The sequence below is a fragment of the Elephantulus edwardii genome, unplaced genomic scaffold, assembly GCF_000299155.1.
Source record: "Elephantulus edwardii isolate Elephantulus edwardi_28Jun2011 unplaced genomic scaffold, EleEdw1.0 scaffold00250, whole genome shotgun sequence".
Lineage (NCBI taxonomy): Eukaryota > Metazoa > Chordata > Mammalia > Macroscelidea > Macroscelididae > Elephantulus > Elephantulus edwardii.
In genome coordinates this window covers 3,767,450-3,781,999 of record NW_006400000.1, presented here as the reverse complement: position 1 = coordinate 3,781,999, position 14,550 = coordinate 3,767,450, and positions in this window count along the sequence as shown.

Genomic DNA, 14,550 nt, shown 5'->3' with positions numbered 1-14,550 from the left:
CATTGAAATGAAAAATAAACAACCTAAATTAAAAAAAAACAAACCCCAATCTTGTGCATAAGGGACAGTTAACAACAGACCAGGTTAGCTTTTGCACTCTGGAGGCACATAATTTCTCTCCTTTGGGTAACTTGTGAAAGTTCACTTATATTTGCTTTTCCAATACTTTGAATGTGAAAATATTTATCAGATCCAGTAATTACAGCATAGTATTTCAGTTTTCAAAATGCATTCACACTCTACTGCAGTGAATACTTAACCAGAACCAGACCGATAACGACCCTATGAACAACCATTCAAAACCAGGCCCACTCCTGCACCATACTCATAATCTCAAAAGCGGTTATTGTTTGTTGTGTACCTCAAACACACAGGAGGAGATAGCCTGTCTTTTTCCCCATGGAACTGCTGGTGGATTTGAACTGAGTACCTCTGCATTGGCAGTGCATTTCCTTACCCACTAAGCCACTGGAACTTTGAGTGGAAGGTCAGCGAAAAGGAGGTGGACCTTCAGATTTGTGGATTGACATAGTGACTATTGCAATAGGCTTAAGCAGGGCAGAGATTGTGAAGATGACACAGGATTCCATTCTGTTGTCCATGTGGTCACCATGCCTTAGAGCTGACTCAAAGGTACGTAAGAACAGAGATAACATAGAAGTTATAAGAAGGTAAAGATGAAATGAGGTTAAGTGAATTCATGATTCCTGGATGCATGTTGTTAAATGCTATCAAGTTGAGTATGACTCATAGCAACCCTGTGAACAAAAGACCTGAGCCCTGTCCTGTTCTGTGCCATCCTCATCAACTCTGCCAATCCATCTCATTGAAGATGTTCTTCTCTTTTGCTGACATTCTATCTTTTGAAGCATGATGTCCCTTTACAAGGAATATGGAAGCCTCTTCTAGCAACACGTCATCAAGAAAAAAAAATTCTCACCAACTGATGCCTTTGAACTGTGTAACGTTGGAGAAGAGTACTGAATATCACATGGACCACAAAACGAACAAATAGATATATTTTGGAGGTGACGCCAGAGTGCTTCTTAGAGGAAGAAATTATGAAACTCCATCTCGTCTCTCAGACTTTGGACATGTTGCTAGGAGAGGCTATTCCTCTAATCATGCTTGGAAAGGTAGAGTAATGGCAAAGGAGAGAAAGACCCTCAACCAGGTGGAATTGACACAGTGACTGCAGCAATGAGCTTGAGTGTGTCAGAGATTGTGAGGATGGAACAGGTTAGGACAGGGTTCAGATCTGTTGTTTATAGGGTCGCTATAAGTTGTACTTGACAACACCTAAAACAACAATAGCAAACAGTATGTCCAAAGCATGAGAGTTGGAGTTTCCTCATCTTTGCCTCCAAGGAAGACTCTGGCTGCACTTTTCCAAGACATATCTGTTTGTTCTTTTGATAGTCTGTGGAATAGTCAATATTCTGCTCTAACACAAGAGCTCAAAGTCATGAATTCTTATTCTGTCATCCTTATTCCTTGTTCATCTCTCAGATATATAGCAGGTGACTAAAAACCCATGACCTGAATCAGGTGCACTTTAGCCTTCAAGCTGACATCATGGCTCTTTAGTGTTTTGAAGATCCCTGACAGTTTTTCTTCCCAATACAATATGTCTCCGGATCTCCTGAGTGCTAGTGTCAAGGATGTGGATTGTTGGTCTAAGCAACATTAAGTCATTAGTAGCTTCAATCCTTTCTCCATCTATCATGATGTTGTTTGTTGGTCCCATGGCACCTTTGTTTTCTTGATGTTCAGATGTTATCCATACTGAAGGCTGTTCTTGATCTTCAGCAAACATTTCAGGTCCTCTTCACTTTAAGCAAGCAAGATTGTGTCATCTATATAACACAGGTTATTGATGAGTCCTCCTTTGATCTGTATGCCACATCACTTTTCATAGAGTTGTATAGCTTCCTCTTGCTATATAGTGGTAAGGAACTTCACTGCCAACCCAAAGGTTTGTGGTTCAAATTCACCAGCTGCTCTGTGGGAGAAAGATGGGTAATCTCTCCTCGTGCGGTTTACTGCCTCTGAAAATTCTCTGGAGGGTCAACTATGAGTTGGGTCTAACTCAATGGTAATCAACAACAACAACAACAACTAAATTACCAGTTAACCAGTATTTATTTAAGAAAATATAATCTTTTAGAAGCTTTGTTATTACCCAAGTACTTAACACTTATTATCAGTTGCTATTGCTAGGTTATATATGTTGTTGATTGCCTTTGAGTTGAGCATGACTCATAGCAACCCTATGAACAAAAGGCTTGAAGCCCCTTTACAACTGTGGATATTTATCAAAGTTCATAGAGTTGCTGGAGGCATGTTATTTAGGAAGTGGATGCCACTCGTGCTTCCAAAGGTTATAACTAGATGGTAAAAATCACCATTAGATAATCTCTTAACTCAATTATGAAAGATACAAAGATTCAAAGGTCCCAATTGATACTTTCAATCCTTCCCCAAAGGCAACTGAAGTTCCTCATGTCTTCTTAACCTAAGCCCTTTTGAACTGATATAGCAACATGTAAGACACCCAGGTGATGAACTTCTCAAAAGACTGAGTCAAGCTCCAAGAGCCTGATTTATACCATCTGAGATGGGAGGTGTAGAAACGTCTATTGTGCTTGTGTGGAAACAAGTGCAGTTATTTAATCAGAAACTCACTAAGGATAGAGTCAACCAGTATTGCCGCCAACTCCATTTGACTTGGGGAACAACATTCTCAAATCAATGTGGCTCTCATTTCTTGACTTTTAGGGTGAAATCGTGGTCTTGTGTGAATAAAAAGAAAATAAAAACAAAGTGATAGGTTTGAAACTTTTGGGGGAAAACTCTGGTTTCAATGAGAAGCTGAGTTCTGACAAAGCTCGGCTAATGGAGTCTGAGAAGGTGTGATGGTGCTGATTTATCCAATTCTACACGCTGGTGAGAAGATAGCCTCAAATAATGAAATACTGTCAAACTCTTCTGGCATCATGGGGTCATCATTGCATGTTCAGCTCTTTTGAGTTTGTTCTCACATAATTTGCTAGAATTCCCACAGTGGCATTTAATGTAGGATTCCTGGTAGGAAGAGTGGTAAGCACACCTGACTCATTCCTCTGCAATTAATTACTACCTACCTATCTACTAGCACTGAGCGGGTGCTGGGGTGACCTCAAAGTGCCCTTGCACTTCAACCATCCCACTGTGGAGACAACGTAAGCGTCAAAGAAGTAAGATTTAAACAACATTACACCAGATGCTGTGCTGGAGAAGGAGGGGGCAATCTCCTTTTGTATAAGTCAGATCCGATTTGATGGCACACGCACACAAAATAATAATAATAAACCAACATTACAAAAGTATACAGTTAAGTGCTTTGTTTGATGGTAAAGATCATAAATTAAGGGAACTCGCAGGATACAGGAATCAATGATAGCTACAAGAAAGCAGCTCTAACTTCAGAGGTGGACAAATGAAAGTTTAAAAAAAAAAAAAGACAAAACACCCTCCTACAATGTCTTGGGACTTAGTTACATGACTTGATTTAGGCAATGTAACATTGGCAGAAGTACTCAGGGAAGCTTCACATGTGTTTTGGTTGGGGGGCTTTTAAAGGATTTCTGGTGGCATAGTCTGCACGAAGGGAGCTCTAGTGGTCTGGTGGGTAAGAAGTTATGCTACCAGCCCAAGGACAAGTGGTTCAAGTCCACTAGTTGCTCCTCAGATAAAGATGGGAAGTCTCCTCTTGTGTGCCATACAGCCTCTGAAAACCCACTGGAGGGTCAGCTATGAGCTAGCTTCATCTCAAAGGCAATGCACTTTGAGTCTGTGCAAGTTGTGCTGCTAACCCAAAGGCAGTGCTTCTCTGGTGGTTCGGATCCACCAGTGGTCCCTTGATGAACTGTCTCCTCCCATGTGATTTATAGCCTCTGAAACTTGACCAAGGGTCAGCTATGGATTGCAACCAACTTGAAAGCAATGTGCAGAGATGTGAGTTTTGTTTATGAGATATATGCACCTTATGTTGCTACTGCTTCCAAAAGAGTAAAAAGGCATGAGGAGCGAGCATACCTAGATCCGCTCCAGTACCTGGAGCCATGTCTGAGTGTGTTCTAGACGAGCCGATCCACAGATCGCCCAGAGGTGTCTGAATGAGAAATAAGTGCTAAGCCTTGGGGACCACTGAGATTTCTTTGGTTACTCAGTATTTACTGCAACAATAGTTTGCTCTTGTTGTTGTTAGGTGCTATGAAGTTGACTTTAACACATAATGATCTTATGGATGTTGTTAGGTGCTGATGAGTATGACCCATGGCGAACCTATAAACAACAGATCTGAACCCTGTCCTAACAACAGATCTGAACCCTGTCCTATCCTTTGCCATCTTCATACTTCCTGACACATTAGAGCCCATTGCAGCAGTCACTGTGTCAATCCACCTGGTCAAGGGTCTTCCTTCCCTTCTCTGATCCTCTCTACCTTTCTGAGCATCATGTCCCTCTCCAAGAAATAGCCCCTCTTAGTGACATGCCCAAAGTATGTGAGGTGAAGCCTCATCATCTTTGCCTCTAAAGGGCACTCTGGCTGCACCCTCTCCAAGATATATTTGTTTATTCTTTTGGAAGTCCATGGGACGTTCAATACTCTTCTCCATTCCATAAATACAGTTAATAGTGACTCCAACATCACACCTCAAAAGTATCAGTTCTTCTGTAATCCTTATTTATTGTCCAGATCTCAGATGCGTAATAAGTTACTGGAAAGTTACTTAATAATAAGTTACATGGCCTGAATCAGACACTCCCTAGTCCTCAAGTGGATGTCATTACTCTTCAATAATTTAGAGAGGTCTCTAACTACAACCTGACTGCTGGTACCAAGGGTGTTGATTGTAGATCCAAGAAAGATGAAATTGTTGACAGTTTCAATATTTTCTCTGTCTATCAAGATGTTGCCTATCAGTGCAGTGGTAAGAATCCTTGTTTTCTTGACATTGAGATGCGATCCATATTGAAGGCTGTATTCTTTGATCTTCTGCAACAAATGCTTCAAGTCCTCTTTATTTTCAGCATGCAAGGTTGTGCCATGTGCATAATGCAGGTTATTGATGAATCTCCCTCTGATCCTGATGCCACATTCCTCTTCAAAGAGTCCAGTTTCTCTAATAATTTGCTCAACATACAGGTATGGAGAGAGAATTCAGGCCTGACACACTTCCTTATTAATCTTAAACCATGCAGTGTTCCCTTGCTCTGTTTGCACAGTCGCCTCCTGGTCTTGGTATAGGTTTCACATGAGCACAGTGAAGTGCTCTGGGGTTCCCATTTCCCCCCAATGTTAGCTATAACTTGTAACAATCCACGCAACGAAATGCCTGTGACTGAAAAGGCTGCCTGTAAGTAAAGATCGTATGGATAGTGGTCCTGCATCAGCTTCATGGTCACTGTTATATTTGAGATCACTGCTGTAACTATTATATCAGTCCATCTAATTGAGAGTTTCCATGTTCGTGTGTGTGTGTGTGTTTAATAAATTTATTTTATTCACTACCTTATCACCCGTGATGCCCTTTTCTAGACATTGGTTTTTTCTTTCCTGACAACTTCTGTAATCTAAGAGAGCTAACTAAACTCTCACCATTCTCACCATCTTTGTCTCTAAGGAGCACTCTGGTTGTGCTTATTCCAAGGTTGGCTAGTTCATTTTTCTTGCAATCTACAGTATGTTCAGTGATCTTCAACATCACACATCATATACATCTATTCTTTCTCTGCCTCCTTTTCACATTATCTGAGTCTAGAATGTACATGGGGTGATTGAAAAGATCATCACTTGGACTAAGCACACTTCAGTCATCAAAACAATGTTTTACTGCGCTGTGAGGCTCCATAATTGAGTGTAAATATTGAAGAGAATATGTGTTTTCATAAGCAGTCTTGAGTCAACATAGTCCCAAATGTTTAACCTGCTGTAAGTTCATGATTTCTAACATCAGCAGTTCCTCCTTGGTTAGTTACCCAGTACCTCTATGTCTCCTGGGTTTGGTGGTTCACTAAGGTCCCCCAGAGACTCAGACCCATCAGAGTATGACTCATATGACTGTACGTATGCAAGCAGGTTTTGCAGAAATTGGTGAGCAATAGGCCAGGCTAGACTGCTGGACACTTAGTTCACAATGTACTATTTTCAGTCCAGACAACTTCTAATCTTCCAGCAAGTTTGGGCTAAGTCAACAAGTCATGCTGTCACTCCTGTGTTGGTGTCTTCACACACATTCACAGTGTGGAAAGCACTCAACATAAGTTGGTCCCACAGCTATTGATGATTTATTTGCAAGACCATGTGTCCATAGTTAAGGTAGTTGGAGACCATTTCCCCACTGGGAAATAACACAATGGATAAAAAAGCCCATTTTTTTAAAGTTCTAACACCACAATGTGTTGCTGGTAAGCACTATCGAATTGACCACAACTCATAGCAACCATATGAATAAGAGATAGGAACTTAGCCTTATCCTGTGCCATCCTCATTATCTCTGACTTTCTGGAACCTATTGATAGAGACATTGTGTCACACCATCTTGTTGAAGGTCTTCCTTCCCCTGACTAAACCTTCACCCTTCCAGGCATGTTGTCTTTCTCCATCATAAGCCTCTCCTAACAACATGCCTAAAATATATTAGACAAAATTTCACCATCCTTGCTTCTAAGGAGCACTCTGATTGCACTTTCTCTAAGATATATTTGTTTCTTCTCTTGACAATTCATGAGATCTTCAGTACTTTTGTCCAACACCACAACATAAAGTCATCAATTCTTCCTCTGTCATCTTATTCATTGTCCAACTCTCAGATGCATAGCAAGTAACTGAAAAGACCATGGCTTGGATTAGAGGCACATTAGTCTTCAAACTGATGTCATTGCTCTTTGTTTCTTTGCAGACGTCCTTAACAGCAGATTTCCCCAACACAATATGACTTAATTTTTCAGTTGCTTGTCCCAAATGTTTTGATTGTGGATCTAAGCAAGATGAAGTCATTGACAACTTCAATCTTCTATCTATCATGACTTTGTTTATTTGGTCCAGTGGTGAAGATTTTTTTTCTCTTGATGTTGAGATGTAATCCATTTTAAAAGCTATGTGGTTTGATATTCTGCAGAAAGCATTTCAAGTCATTTTTACTTTCAGCAAGAAAATTTATGTCACCTGTGTAATGCATCTTTTTAGTCTTCCTTCAATCAGGATGCTATATTCTTCTTCATAGAGTCCAACTTCTCTAATGATTTGCTGAGCATACAGACAGAATTGGTATGAAGAAAGGATACAACCTTGACACACACCTTTCTTGATTTTAAACCATGCAGTGTTTCTCTGCTCTTGATAAAGGTATAGGGTTCACATGAACACAATCAAGTCTTTTGGGATTCCATTATTCTCAGTGCTAACCATAATTTGCTTTGACCCACACAGTCAATTGCCATTGTTTAGAGAATATATCTTCATTCTTTTTGGAAATTAATTACATGAAGTCCTGAATCTAGCTTAGCATACTATTATATTACTTGCCTGCAGGGTCAGCTATGACTCAATTCTGACATGAGAGCATAAGTGATGAGACACATGAACAGTTTAAGAAGGACTTGGCAGTCTTCTTGTCTGGTCCTGGCTACCTTCCTCTGTGTTCTTGCTCTCCAAAGCTCTGCAGCTGGAAGGACACTCTCTCTTCAAGCAAGGTGGAGGGAATCAGTGTCATGGAGTATCTCAAACCTACACTCACCTCTGAGACATGCTGACTCTGAACTTTGCTCCTAAAAATGGAGGTCTGGGAGAGTGAGCGACAGTGCCTGGCAAGAGATAATTAGTGAAACACAGGCCTAAGGGAAGGGCAGCCTGGGGCCAGGCCCTAGAGGCTCTTTAAACAACCAAGCCACATCAAGTTGAGTATGACTCATAGTGACCGCCTGAACAACCCATCTGAACTGTCTCATCCTGCACCATCCTTATCAGTATATCAGTTCATCTCATTGAGAGTCTTCCTCTTCTTAACTGACCTTCTACCTTTCTGAAAACTAGGTCAGGTGCTGCTTGTGGAAGAGATGATCAACCAATCCCATGCAAGTTCAATTTAAAACTAGAGAAGATTAAAACATATCTACAGGAATCAAAATTTGATCTTGAGTCTGTCCCCCCTGAATTTAAAAACCATCTCAGGAATAGGTTTGAGGTTTAGAAAACTAATGAACACAGATCAGACGAGCTGTGGGAAGATATCAAGAATATTGTTCAAGAAGAACGCAAAAAGTCATCACAAAGAAGGAAGAAGAAGATCAAAATGGATATCAGAAGAGACTCTGAATACCAGTTGGCAGCACCATGAGAGAAGGAGAAGAGATTGAGATTGTTAACAATCATAGCTTGCTCGGCTCCACAATCAACACTCTTAACACCATCAGTCAGAAAATCAAAAGATGAATTACATTAGGAAAATCTGCTGTTAGGGACCTCTCCAGAATACTAAAAAGCAATGATGTAAGTCTAGAGACTAAGGTGTGCCTAATCCAGGTCATGGTCTTTGCAATTACTTTCTAGGCAACAGACAGTGGACAAAGGCTAAGGATGACAGAAGAAGAACTGATGTCTTTGAATTGTGGTGCTGGAGAAGAGTCTTGAACATACCAAGGACTGCTAAGAAAATAAATAAGTCTGTCTCAGAGAGGGTGAAACCAAGTTTTTTTTGAAGGCTAGGATTCTGAAGCTTCGTCTCACATATTTTGGGTACGTGGCCAAGAGAGGTCGGTCCTTGGAGAAGGATATCATGTTTGGAAGAATGGAGGGACAGAGCAGGAAAGGAAGACCTCAGACGAGATAGACTGATTGATACAGTGGGTCATGGGGGTTGTTATGTCGAAATCAGTGAGACTGGCTGAGGACAGGGCAGGATTCAGAGCTGCTGTACGCTGGGTCACTATGGGTCTCAAGCGACTCGACAGCACATAACAACACCAAGAACAATAGTACGACCCTAGTTTATGAGATGAAGCTTCACCATCCTTACAAGGCGCACCCTGATTGCACTCTTTCCAAGACATGTCTGTTTGTTCTTTTGACAATCCATGGAATATTCAGCACTCTTCTCTAACACCACAGCTGTGGTAGGTAATTGGAAACTGTGGCTTGAACACCTTTTCTTATTCCATGGCCTCTTCAGCTAATGGCTGAACAGCCTGGCCACTGTGGGTGACAGGAACGGGAGCCAGGGCAGTTCTGGAGGAAGAGTTCCACACATGGAAACTAGAAAATAAGAGTTCTCCTCACAGAATGCCAACCAGTCTTCACTCCAGGACCCTGGCTCTTCTGCTGACTCCGTACAGGGTTGACCTTTGGTATTTCTGGCACCTCAGACTCGCTTCTAAAGAAGAACCTTGATTTCTCTAGGTGACATGGAAACTTCATACTCTTCGCCAAACACTGAGAGTTGTCAGAAGGCCAGTTTCAGCTTCATGACCTATCAAGAGACCAATGGACACTGTAGACATCACATTCTCTGGGTTTTTTTCCTTGGAAAGTTTATAGAAGGCATATGCCCAGGCCTGTTGAGAGCCTGGTTTCTCTGAGCTCATTCACTGCTGAGTTCTTAGGTCATGCTGACCACTGACTCTGTTTGTCATATGCCCTGTCCGCTCCACTCACTCCTGAACACGTTCTCTGCCGTTCTTTGAGATGGTAGGCACAAAACTATACTTCCATGCCCTTGTTGCTAGGTCCCATGGAAGTGACTCAGAACAGCCACTTATGAATAACAGAACAAAACACTGGCCAGACTCCATGCTGTTTTCACAATGATAGCTCATTGTTTTAATCACTGAATCAGTTCATCTCATTGAGGATCTTCCTCTTTCTCTTCACCCTTGTTGTAGGACACTCTTATGTGTACAACTCATAGTGACCCTAGGGACAATGGATCTGAACCCTGTCCTATCATATACCATCCTCTCCACCTTTATTGTTGTCCAGTTAGGTACCTTTGAGTCAAGTACAACTCTAAGTGACCTTATGAACAACTGATCCGAACCCTGTCTCTTCTTGTACCATCTCCACAATCTCTGACACACTCGAGTCCATTGCTTCAGTCACCCACCTGGTTGAGGGTCTTCTTCTCTTTAACTTCTCTTCCACCTTCCCAAACATGATGTCTTTCTCCAAGGATTAACCTCTCCTAGCAACATTCCCCAAGTATATGAGATGAGGTTTCATCATCTCTGCTTCCAAAGAGCACGCCAGTTGCATCTTCTTCTAGACATACCTGTTTGTTCTTTGAGCAGCCCACGGGTTCTGCAGCACTCTTCTCCAATACCAAGTTCAATGGCATAAAACCCTTGCTCTCTTGACATGCTTCTTCTTATTCCTTGGACCACATCCAATCCTTCAAGACCCAGCCCCTACTCCCTTGACAATCTCATATTTGTTGGCTATCATCATCACTGCCTTTGTTCATTAAATGCCTTGAAAGGTTTTATACCTCATATTTGGCATTGGGGTTGTAAATGTCTTACACAGCACTCGGATAAGGGAGCTCTGATGGCATAGTCCACAGGGAGTTGCTACCCCAAAGGTGTGCCTCTCTGACAGTTCCAATCCACTGGTGGTTCCTCAAAAGGTGGGACATCTCCCAAACAATTTACAGCCTCAGAAGCTAAATAAATAGTCATCTATGCTTCCGTTCTGACTCAATGGCAAGAAAAGGGGATACTCAGAAGGGCATCGGGAATGTGTTTACTACATTTTTGCTTTTGGGGGCTTGAGTTTGATATGTAGTACTGCTCTTCCACCCAGGAGCAAGCCCTTGAGGCTTGGCCTAGGGTCTAAGGCTGGCAGTGGCTTGAATCCCTGGTTCAAATTGGGTTTTTGTCAAACATTCTTCTAGGCAGTATAGCACTGGTCTTTGCACTGCTCTACAGAGGTAACTCGTGGTTGCTGTGATACTAAACACTGTGACACTGATGTGTCAAATGTGAGAATGGTTACCCATGATGGACAGTGTTTGGTGGAGCTTCCCGATTAAAACAACTTGGAAGCAGGAGTAGCATCCACTTCCAAAATTACTTGCCTCAGGTTTTTCATTCATAGGGTCACTACGAGTCATCTACAACTCGACGGCACCTAACAATAACAATGTCAACAACAACAACAACATCATATTTTTGTCTGTAACCTAGTCCTCCCTCTGCTTGTGCATCTTTTGGGTAATGGTAGTGGATGGGTTGTATTGATTTCTGAAAGAATATGTTCATACCCCAAGGCCCACACCAATAAATGTGATCTTATTTATATAAAAGAGCTTTATTGTTGTTGTTGCTATGCCGTCAAATCCCCTGCAACTCATAGCAACCCTATGTACAACAGCCCTAAATACTGTTCTATTCTGTGCCAAACTCACTCTTTCCAACACACCTACTCTGATTATCCCAGTCACTGAATCAATCCACCCCACAGAGGGTCTTCCTCTCCTGTGCTGTCCTTCCACCACCCCCACCCCCAAGCATGACGTTCCTCTCCAAGGATTGGTCCCTCCTTGCAACATGTCCAATTATATGTCAGACAAAGCTTCAGAATCCCTGCCTCCAAGGAGCAGCCTGGTTTAACCCTCTCTAGGTTGAACCTGTTTGTTTTCTTAGCAGTCCATGGTATAGTCAATATTCTTCTTCAACACCAGAATTTAAAGGCATCAATTCTCCTTCTGTCATCCCTAGTCATTGTCCAGCTCTCTAACACACAGCAAGTGATTGCAAAGACCATGGCCTGTATCAGGCACACCTTAGTCTCCAGAGTGACATCATTGCTCTTCAATACTTTGGAGTGGTCTCTAACAGCAGACTTTCCCATTGCAATATATCTTTAATTTCCTGGCTGATGGTGCCAAGAGTGTTGATTGCGTAGTCAAGCAAACTAAAGCTATTAACAATCTCAATCTCTTCACCCTCTATCATGATGTTACCAATTGGCCCAGTGATGAGAATCTTTGTTTTCTTGATATTGAGCCTCAATCCATATTGAAGGCTGCAGTCCTTGATCTTTTGCAGCAAGTGCTTCAGGTCTTTTTTAGTTTCAACAAGCAGGTTTGTATCATCTGCATAATGTAAATTGTTGATGAATCTTCCTTGAATCCTGATGCTGCATTTCTTCTCCTACAGCCTAGCCTCCCAGGTAATCTGTTCTGCATATAGATTGAAAAGGTATGAAAATATAACACATCCCTGGCGTACACCCTTCCCGATTTTGAGCTATGTAGTGTTTCCTTGCTCTGTTCTGATGACTGCCTCCTGGTCCAAGTATAGGTTTCACATAAGCACAATCAAGTGTTCTGGGATTCCCATTCTTCTCAGAGTCAGCCACAGTTTGTTGTGATCCACACAGTCCAATGTCTTTGCATAGTCAACGAAACACAGACATTCCTCTGGTACTCCCTGCTTTCAGCCAAGATCCATCTAACTTTAGCTACAATATCCCTAGTACCACGACTCCTTTTAAACCTAGTTTGCACATCTGGCAGTTCTCTGTTGATATGCTGTTCCAGTCGGTTTTGGATAATCTTCAGTAGAATCTTATTTGCATGTGTTATTAATTATATTGTTTGATAATTTCCACACTCTGTTGGATTACTTTTCTTTGGAATGCGATCAAACATTTATCTCTTTCAGTCAATTGGCCAAGTGGTTGCTTTCCAGATTTCTTGACACAGCTTGGCAGATCTAATTAGTTATTGTGAGATCATATTGAAAGAGAGTAAGTCCAATTCAAAAGGGCTAGCGTCATAAAAAGAGAAGACATAGGGAAAATATTATGGAAGTGGAATTGTCTCTTTACTTCCTTTGGAACACTCTGACAACCAGCAGTGTAGCTGTCACAAATAGAAGTGGTATTATCTCCACGGGCAGGGAAATCTGTGTTCCAGTACTCCAAATCCACCACTTGTTATATTAAAAGCTAGAAAATCCATTCTCTCTCTCTTTAGTAGGCTTAATTTTCAAGTTCATTATCCTGTTAATCAAATCAAATGCTGCTCACTTCAACTCTGGAGTAATAAGCTTCCAGACTCTGTCCCTGAGGGAGAGAGCTGCAAAGAAACACGAGGAAAAGGAGAAATTAAAATATGTTGGTTTAATATCTGTGGATATTATCCCCATTTCATCTCGCTTAATGTTGCTTTTATTTAACTTTGTTATATTTGTTAGTCTCTTGATTCTCTAAATGAGTACTTATATTATACCCCATAGAGCTTCACAAATTATTATAAAGGCACACAGGAAAATCACGAATACATTTTTATAGATTTAGTGCTACTTTATTGACATTTATTGAACTGCACACAGTTGAAGGCTATAGGTAGAGTACTTTTGACATATGTATACACTATCATCATAATCCTCGTAATGAAAACATTTATCAGTTCCAGGAGTTTCCTCACGCCCCCTTTAAAAATATCCTTCCTTCTCCTTCTAATTGTGACCACTGCCTATCCCAGTCACCCCACCAGCACTCTTCCACTGCATATTAGCTGCAAACTAATAATAAATTATAAAAGTGGAATCTTTATAATCTATAATCTTGCATTATAAAAATAGAATCTTCATAATCTTCTATAATCTTGAATTATAAAAATGGAATCACTTGGCATATACTCTTATTTTTTTAAATTGCATAGAAAATCTTTACTTTTTAAAAATTTTAGAGCAGTTCTTATAACTCTGTTGTGTGTGATCTGTAGTGATTTCTCTCTTTTTATCCCCTACATTGGTAATTTTGTCTTTTCCCTAGAACTTTTTAAATTTTTTTAAATAGCCAGATTTTATTCTCCCTCATAAACCACTTGTGTTGTGTAGATGACACAACCTCACTTGCAGAAAGTGAAGAAGATTGGAGACACTTACTGCAGATGATCAAAGATGACAACCTTTAATATGAATCATCTTAACATCAAGTAAACAAAAATTATCATCATTGGACCTATAGGCAACATCATGATAAATGGAGAAAAGATGAAGTTGTTAAATATTTCATTTTATTTGGATCCACAATCAATACCCAGGGTAAAAGCAGTCAAGAGATCAAAAGACACATTGCCCTCCAGTCTCTCCCAAGTTATGTAGTATATTTCTAAATCGCTGCTCCTGAGTGCTATATAATATTCTATTGTGTGAATGTGCCACAATTTTTTAATCTATTCAGTTGTGGCTGGACACTTGGGCTTTTTCCATGTTCTTGTGTTGGTGAAAAGTGCTGCTATGAACATTTGTGTGCAGATCTCTGTCTCAGTTCTAAAGGATTCGGTGGGGACCTGATGGGCAAGGTCCAATGGTGATTAATTTTATAAAACAATGCATGGGAATGATTGTATGAAACACAATGTGAATGATGAAACACAATGTGAATGAAGATTCGAACTGGTGGGGAGGGGCGGGCAGGGAGAAAAGTGCGGCAATGAATGAATGGAAATCCAAAACCTCTGTAAATGTCTATTAAAATTAATAAAATAAAAAGAAAAA